The following is a 7,865-nucleotide window of genomic DNA, read 5'->3' as shown; positions in this document are numbered from 1 at the left end:
TAAAATTAGTTCAGAGCAAATTAAAATCTGGATAGATGGCAGTCCACGGGTAAAATTGAGAGTGGTTAATATTCTCCAGGGCCAAATGTTACCACTGGTCTTATAAAGGACCTACGAGCGGGCTAAGAGGCCTCTATAATGCTTGTTCTTATACAGAAATAAAAGAATCAGACTGAACCCTGACCAAAGGCCTGGCGGAACAGCTCCGTCTTTCAGGCCCTACAGAAAGATGTCAAATCCCGCAGGGCCCTGGTCTCTTGTGAGAGCATTCCACCAGGCCAGGGCCACGTCCGAAAAGGCCCTGGCTCTGGTCAAGGCCAGTCTAATCTCCCTGGGGCCTGGGATCTTCAGAGTGTTACTATTTGCAGACCTTAAGGTCCTCCGTGGGGCATACCAGGCGAGGCGGTCCCGTAGGTATGAGGGTCCTAGGCCAGCACCTTAAACCTGATCCTGTACCCCAGCAGGAGCCAGTACAGCTGGTATAGAACCGGATGAATGTGCTCCCGTGGCGAGGACCCCATGAGGAGTCTCACCGCGGCATTCTGCAGCATCTTAAAGTAGTTCAAACTTTAAGAGAACATCAGTTACATCAGCTGATTTATACCTGTAGGATTAGAGGGATCCCACACTATGCCAGCAAAATGTCATGTGGACCATCACTATGGGACTCTCTACTAGCACAGCTGTTCACGTAAGGTAAGCTGGTGGGGAGGCTAAAACAGGGCAGAGTCCCTAGAATTTCATTTCTAGGGAAATTCTTAGATTTCCTAAGACCAGCATGTTTCATTATCCACCTACTCTTATTACAATCTAATACACCATCTATAAGTCTGGTGTGTTTTCAAAATCATTAAGGTAAAGGTAAAAGGTAAAGGGCCCCTGGGTGGTTAAGTCCAGTCAAAGGCAACTATGGGGTGTGGCACTCACCTCCCACCAAAGGTCCATGAGAAATTCGAAGCTTAGCAGAGCAGAGGAGCCAAAGTTGTTGGACTTTTTGGGGGGCGAGGTGCCAAAATGGTTCCGCAGCCACTCCTGTGCTATCCTATCGTTCAACCCGGACACTGAGATTCAGCGCCGAGGACCTTCTGGTGGTTCCCTCACTGCAAGAAGCCAAGTTACAGGGAACCAGGCAGAGGGCCTTCTCAGTAGTGGCGCCCGCCCTGTGGAACACCCTCCCATCAGATGTCAAGGAAATAAGCAGCTATCTTATCTTTAAAAGACATCTGAAGGCAGCCCTGTTTATGGAAGTTTTTAATATTTAATGCTGTATTGTTTTTAACACTTGATTGGGAGCCGCCCAGAGTGGCTGGGGAAACTCAGCCAAATGGGCAGGGTATTAATAATAATAATAATAATAATAATAATAATAATAATCCTACAGACCCTTTGCTATTCAAATAGTGTGTGTCATGGGCTTGCATACCCTGACAAAAACAAGAAAATAACTATTTTCTGGGGCGTTGTGTTTCAGTTTCAGAAGACCATTCTACTATGTCCCCAATGCAAGTAAAAATTGTTATATGAATCAACTCTGTAAAGTGGAAGGCCCTTTGTCCAGAAAGAGTGGGCAAGATTTATTTTCCTCCTCTGTACATGTTTTCAAAGGATGTAGGAAACTGTGACCAATCTTCCCATTTAGTCCATTTCTACAGACTACATCTGTTTGCTACGGTTCCACTGGGGAAGCATAATGACAGATAAATCAGTTCAAGACTGATGTTGCTACACCATCTACTTCCTACATGGGTGAGGCGAGTCTGCGGGGGGGGGTGACGGGACCAGTGACTAAATATTTTCAGACCCTCCAAGTATCCCTATTTCCCAGGGACATTCCTGATTCAGAGAAGCCGTTCCGGTTTCTGATTTGATCCCAAAATGTCCCACTTTTCCTAAGGATGTTCCTATTTTCACTGGAGAAATGTTGGAAGGTATGGAGTTATTCCACCCGGAGCCGTCAGAAGGCAATCCTGTATAGGGATTTATTTATTTTTACATGTTTAATGTTTTATTATGTTTTTATATACATGTTAGAAGCTGCCCAGAGTAGCTGGGGCAACCCAGTAAGATGTGCGAGGTATAAATAGTAACATGTATCATTATGGAATGGACGTCCCTATTTTCCTTGGAGAAATGCTGGAGTTCCCCAAAAAGAACTGCTACATTGAATCTTTAAAAATAAATGAATGAATGAATGAATCCGGATCCTTCCCAAGAGATGAACGACAACGGCGCTTGCATGGCGCGATAATAAAACGAGCATCTGGGCAAGACTCTAGGCTTTGCCTTCCTTTCATTCGGGCGGAGATTCAAAATGGCTGCCGAGCCAAAAAATAAAATAAAAGAAGAAATAAACCACCTTCCTGTCCGCCGCGCGGTGGGAGGGGAGGCGAGGGGAAAAGAGAAAGGTTGGAAAGCTAAGTAGGTAGAGGGCAGGAAGGAAACCCGGGCAGTATCTCTTCAGGGAGACAGAAGCTCATACTTGGCAACGGGGAAAGAAGCTGGAATAAATAATTTAAAGAGAAAATTCAGAGAGAGAGAGAGAGAGAGATTTGGTGAGGCGGGTGGAGGAGGAAGGGGAAGCAGCGCTGTGGTGGTCTAAGTGCTAACTGGGAAAAGGAGGAGCTTCGCATCCTCTCGTGTTTGTCCTGAGACATCCTGCGGTCTACGAGGTTTCCGCCTGCCATTTCCCATCCTCTCTCTCTGGTCCCCCCCCCCCCCGTCTGAGAAAGAGAGAAGCATTAAAAAAGAAAAAGAAAATGCCAGCCCAGGCTGCGACTTGTGTCGTCGCAATATGGCCTCATGATTCATTCATTTCCCCCAGATCTCTGCTCCTCTCCAGCCCTGATCTGGGGACTGGCGCGCTCTCCTCGTCCCTGCAAGAAGGGCTCGCAACTGGCTGCGGGTGGAGGGAGGGAGGGAGGGACGCCTGGAAATGCTTCACTGGAGCCAGACGGAGAGGAGGGCGGTTGCTGTCAATATACCGGAGTTGTAATACATTGACAGGGCTGGAGGAGGAGGAGGAGGAGGTGGCGGAGGAAGAGGCGAGGGGTCTGTGCCGCAGTACTGCTGCGGTGGCTGTGGTGCGCCTCCTGCCCGCCATTCCCGCGCGGACTTGGGAGGGCGAGCCCCGCTGGAACCGAGGGGACTCGCGGGCTCCTGAAAGAAGCGGGGCGCGGGGCTACGCAGCGTGTCCACGCAGGGCATCCTGGAGCTCCAGGCGCAGAAGAACCCTTCTTCCCATGGGCATAGCCAGGATTTCTTTATGGGGAGAGGGGCAGACCTTATGATAGGGGGGCAGAACCGAGTTATCTACGACGTATTTTTGTTTACTTGGTTTAGGGGGACAGCTGCACACCCCCTGGCTATGCCCCCCAATAAAATATCTGAGGTCCCCCCAAAAAAGTTGGTGGACATTGCCATTCTCATGGGGTGTGTATGGCACGCCTTGTGATTGATGATGCCCCCCTATATTTTGTTTAAGTTGGCACCCCTAGCTCCAGATTTGCTGGCGGGGATGCGGACTGCCCCAACACACACACACACACACACACACACACACACCAATCCCCTTCCGACAACAACCAGCCACCAGTTTCTGGAACGCCCACGGCTGGAATTTCAGCCGCAGCTGGGCTGCAGAAGCCGACGGGAATGGGAGGTTGGGTTAAAAATGTAACAGCAGAACCAAGCAATGGCGCCCGGGTAGGGTACCAGACAGCATAGGAGTCTAGGGTCCGAGGTCCCATCGCCCCCTCCAATAAAATATTTGAGAGGGAGCTCCCGCCCAAGTTGCCATTCAAATAGTGTGCGTGGGCCATGTCAGGTGATCGATTATGTGGGGCGGGGCTTACCCCCCCCCCCAATATTTTATTCAAGTTGGCATCCCTGCCAGAGAGGGAAATTGAGAGCTCTCAGGAGAACCCGATGTTGATGGTTAAAAACACGCGCGCGGGCGCGCAAAATAAGATAAATAAATTAAAAATCTGGCTGTCGTTTTGGGAGTCTTGCGCAAGGCACGGTGTGGAAAAACCCCCGTGCAATGCGGATCTCTCTGTGTCACGACCGTTCACATGATCCTCATCTTGGAGGCGGTGGCGGGGAAGGGGGAGACGCTTCCCTGGCGCGGTGACGTCACGCGCATCCCCCCCCCCCCAGCTCCCTGGTCTGGTCGTTGCTCCTGACCGACTGTCACCTGACGGCGAGGGAAAATCAGACCTTGGTCTCCCGGAGACAGGAAAATACGAGCGACCTTTTTTTCCATATTTTATATATGTGGAAGTAGACTGTAAGCGATTCCTATTCTTTGCTCCACAGAACATCCGATGCGGTGCCCAATCAGCTGTACAAGTTGCGCAGACGTCATTAAACTCTCAATATCTTCCGTGTGTGTGTGTTGTGTGGTATGTGTGCGCGCGCGCTTTTTGTGCACGGCCAACTGCGGCTGCTTTGCTGATCGGATCCTCCATTAGAGGAGAGCTATTGATTTCTGATTCACGTCGCAGCTGCAGCCAGCAGCAGCCGAACCGGGAGTGCACCGTTGGAGGGGACTAGCAGGGATGGAAGGCAGAAATGGGGAAAGATGGTAGAAGAGGAGCCATGTCTGCATGTATGGGACGGTGCTAATAGGTTGCATGAGAAAGCGAGACTGTTTGCGCCTCCAGAATCATCTAGTCCAACCCCCTGCAATGCAAGAATCTGTCGCTCAACGTGGGGATCGAACCCATGAGCCTGAGATTAAGAGTCTAGCCATTAAGCTATCCCAGCACCTTTGCGTTCTCTCTTTTTTCATCTCTTTTTTTCTCTCTTTTTTCATAGAGACCCATTTTTAGGTGTATGCAGACATTTCAACATAGACTGTAGCTATCCGTTTATATACATAGCTATAGCTATAGATTTGTAAACCAAATCGTTCTTAAACCAGATTGTTCTTAAACCGAGGTACCACTGTATATATGCGCACATGCCACTTCTACAGAGAAGGGGAGAGCGAAGATGGACAGGGCGCAGGCGCAGAATGCGCAGGACCATCTCGAAGACCTACGGCAAGCTAACCCAAAGCATTGGCTTGCAGTATGCTTGGGGAAGGAATAGGCTGGCACAGCCGGAATCTGAGCAGCCAAAGCTTGCTTTCATTTGCCTCCTTCCTCCATCGAAAATATGAGCATATATGAGCGAAGGAGGATTTTCGTTAAGCAACACGTTTCGCCCAGCCCAAACTAAAATAAAATAAAAATGGCTTTGGGGGACGACATCATGTTTGAAAGTGTAGAAGCTTTCTCGTTCTCTTCTCCCACCTCCCCTCCCCAACGCGACTGGCCGCCCTCTTCTCATCCAATGAGGCAACTGCGTTTCAGGACATCCCTAAGCTTTTCCTCCATCCCAACTGCTTCTTGCGGATACACACACCGCGAATGGAGCAGAAGCGACTTGCTTTTTCAATTAGCAGGGGGGGTGGTTTGGTGGGGCATAATCGCCAACATTAGACACATCGTGTCTCTCCCACATGCGCACATTTCCAATGCTCCCTCCCCACCCCCGGAGTATAAGGACAGACGGATAAGAAATTAATCGGGCTAGTTTCTCTCTCCCCCACCTCCTTTCTTTGAGCTGTCTGTCGTAGCTGAGGGCTGGCAATAAGTTCTAGCTGCCAGCTAAGATGCCCCCTTACCACCCTAGCGCTTTTTTTTTTAAGGAGGAAAACCCCGGAAAGAAAGCTTGCAGTTTCACAATAAGCGCTTGTCAGCCTGACAGACTGTGGCTGCGAACAATATACAATTAAGGGGCGAGAGGAGGGAGAGACGGAGGGAAGGAGGGGAAATCAGAACCATTATGTGGGGGGGGGCGGGAGGGGAAAAAATGAGGGTTGGCGATGGTGGAAGGGGTGGGGGGAAACGTGCTGGGTGGGGTGGGAGGAGAGAGAGAGAGAGAGGCAGGAAGCCATTATTAGCAAAAGCTATATTGAGCCTGCTTGCTTGCCAGACTAACAGCAGCAGCAGCCCAGCTCGGCTCTCCAGTTCCGCCCAGACATGTGCCTTGCCATTCTCATTGTAATCAGCCTGCTCAGGATGGCTGCTGATTCATTTCGCAGGATGGCCCCCTGGGAGCCAAGGTGGAAGCCTGAGGCGAGCCGCTGTTGCATCAATGCGCCACTCGACAGCACAGAGAAGGCACGGAAATCTGGCACCAGCCCTCAGCAGATCCAGCTCAAAATATACCAGCGTTTCTGGGTTGGGTGGTTCTTCTCCTTTTCCCTCCCCGCCCCCCTTTCTTTTTTTAAAGGAGGGGGAACGGGGCGGAATTCGCAAAGGAAAAGCCCCACCGCTCCCCAAATAATTAAATAAAGCACAATTAGCGACAGAATGAGAGGGAGACCTCTGGACCATCTCCTTGTCTCTGAACTCGGTGGCAATGCCCATCGCACGCCCCCCACCCACAACCTCCCCGGCTTTTGCTGTCTGTGTTTACTCCGATCCTTTCCTTTCTTCCTTTTCTTCCTACCTGATAGCTAGTCGTGGGGTGGGCTACCTGATTTAGCCGGAGACTTTGATTTGTGGGATTGACAACCTTATTATGCAGCGAGGCTTATTATTGATATTATTCCCTTCTCGGTTGCCATGACCACCTTGTGAGAGACATTCAATTTTCTCTCTTCCATCATCATTATCTATGAGGCCATCTGTTGTGGAAAATGAATTCAGCCTCATTTGCATGACTGATAAGCAATTTTTTTTATCTATTTAACAGAAGGTCATATGCCGGGGATTTGGAGCTGGTGGAAAGAAAGAGAGGAGGGGAGGGAGGGAGAAGTGGAGGAGGAGGAGGAGGAAGAGAGGAAAGGGGGAAACCGGGAGGAGGGAAACCATATCTAGAGAATGAGTGGGAGTGCGTGCATTAGGGGATGTATGTGGAAGTAAAACAGATCCCTTAGGCCTGCTAGCCTTTCCTTCTGAATTTGTCATCTCTGCCAGGGCGACATTTCCCCCCCATAGCTCCTGCACACTAAAGAGAAAGAGGGGAGAGAGCGAGGGGCTATTCCCCCCCCCGCAGTCTTCTCGCAGCCCCCACCCGCCGCTTTCAACACTGAGCGTTGGTGGGTGTGTTTTATTTTATTTTTTTTAAAATCTATGGAACGTGGGATTTTTTTTTTCAGTATTCAGTGAAGAGGGGGAAAAACGGAATCTTTCCGGGGGTCTCCGCGGTATGCTTCGAGCTTTTTTTTTTTTAACTACTTCTCGTCCGTTTAAAGTTGCAGCGAGCTAAGGCATATGCGTGTGTCCCCGTCCCCACCCTCTTTCCCTTAACCGTGCCGAGATTTCATATGTTGTAGCTTATCTGACGGTGAATGAAGGTTGGGGATTGTGTTCATCTGGGGGTTGGTTGTCTGAGCTGACTGCGTATTATTTTGCTTCAGTTGTTGGGTAGTTTTAATACCTACAGCTTCCATTGTTTGCTTGCCCACCCCCACCCCCACCCCCCTTTCCCCCTTCTTCTCCCTCAAAAATCTTCACAGCATATTTGCCGTGCTGTCGAAACTGCATGGGACTCTGGAATAGGAAGTAATCTCAGGGTGAAATCTGTCGCGAATGTATACAGCCATTATCGTGCATGCAGGAAGCATGTTGTTTATATATAAAGTTGCTGCATGCTGAACAGTACTTGTTTGCTAAGAAAACAATCGAGGCAGAAACTTCACAGACATCCATTCATCACTTGAATATAACCAGTCATTAATAGGAGATCTAGATACATTTGAACGACGACACTAAGTTGGCATTCCACAACTTATTGTGGAGCAGTTTTGTTGACTTTAATGGGCTACTCTGGAGTAAGTGGACTCCAACTTGTGCCTTTATTCTCAACACCTG

General features: G+C 49.6%; 1 protein-coding gene across 1 annotated transcript in view; it reads left to right on the top strand.

The window, feature by feature from the left end:
• Positions 1–7,012: 7,012 nt before the first annotated feature.
• MYT1L (myelin transcription factor 1 like) overlaps positions 7,013–7,865 on the top strand; it is a 313,980-nt gene continuing 313,127 nt past the window's right edge. The window contains exon 1 of the mRNA XM_081188985.1: positions 7,013–7,090. The gene's annotated coding sequence lies outside the window, so the exon portion shown is untranslated. The remainder of the gene's footprint in view (positions 7,091–7,865) is intronic.

The sequence above is a fragment of the Podarcis bocagei genome, assembly GCF_964188305.1.
Source record: "Podarcis bocagei genome assembly, chromosome: 3".
Taxonomy (NCBI): Eukaryota; Metazoa; Chordata; class Lepidosauria; order Squamata; family Lacertidae; genus Podarcis; species Podarcis bocagei.
This window is presented reverse-complemented; position numbering and strand designations above follow the sequence as displayed.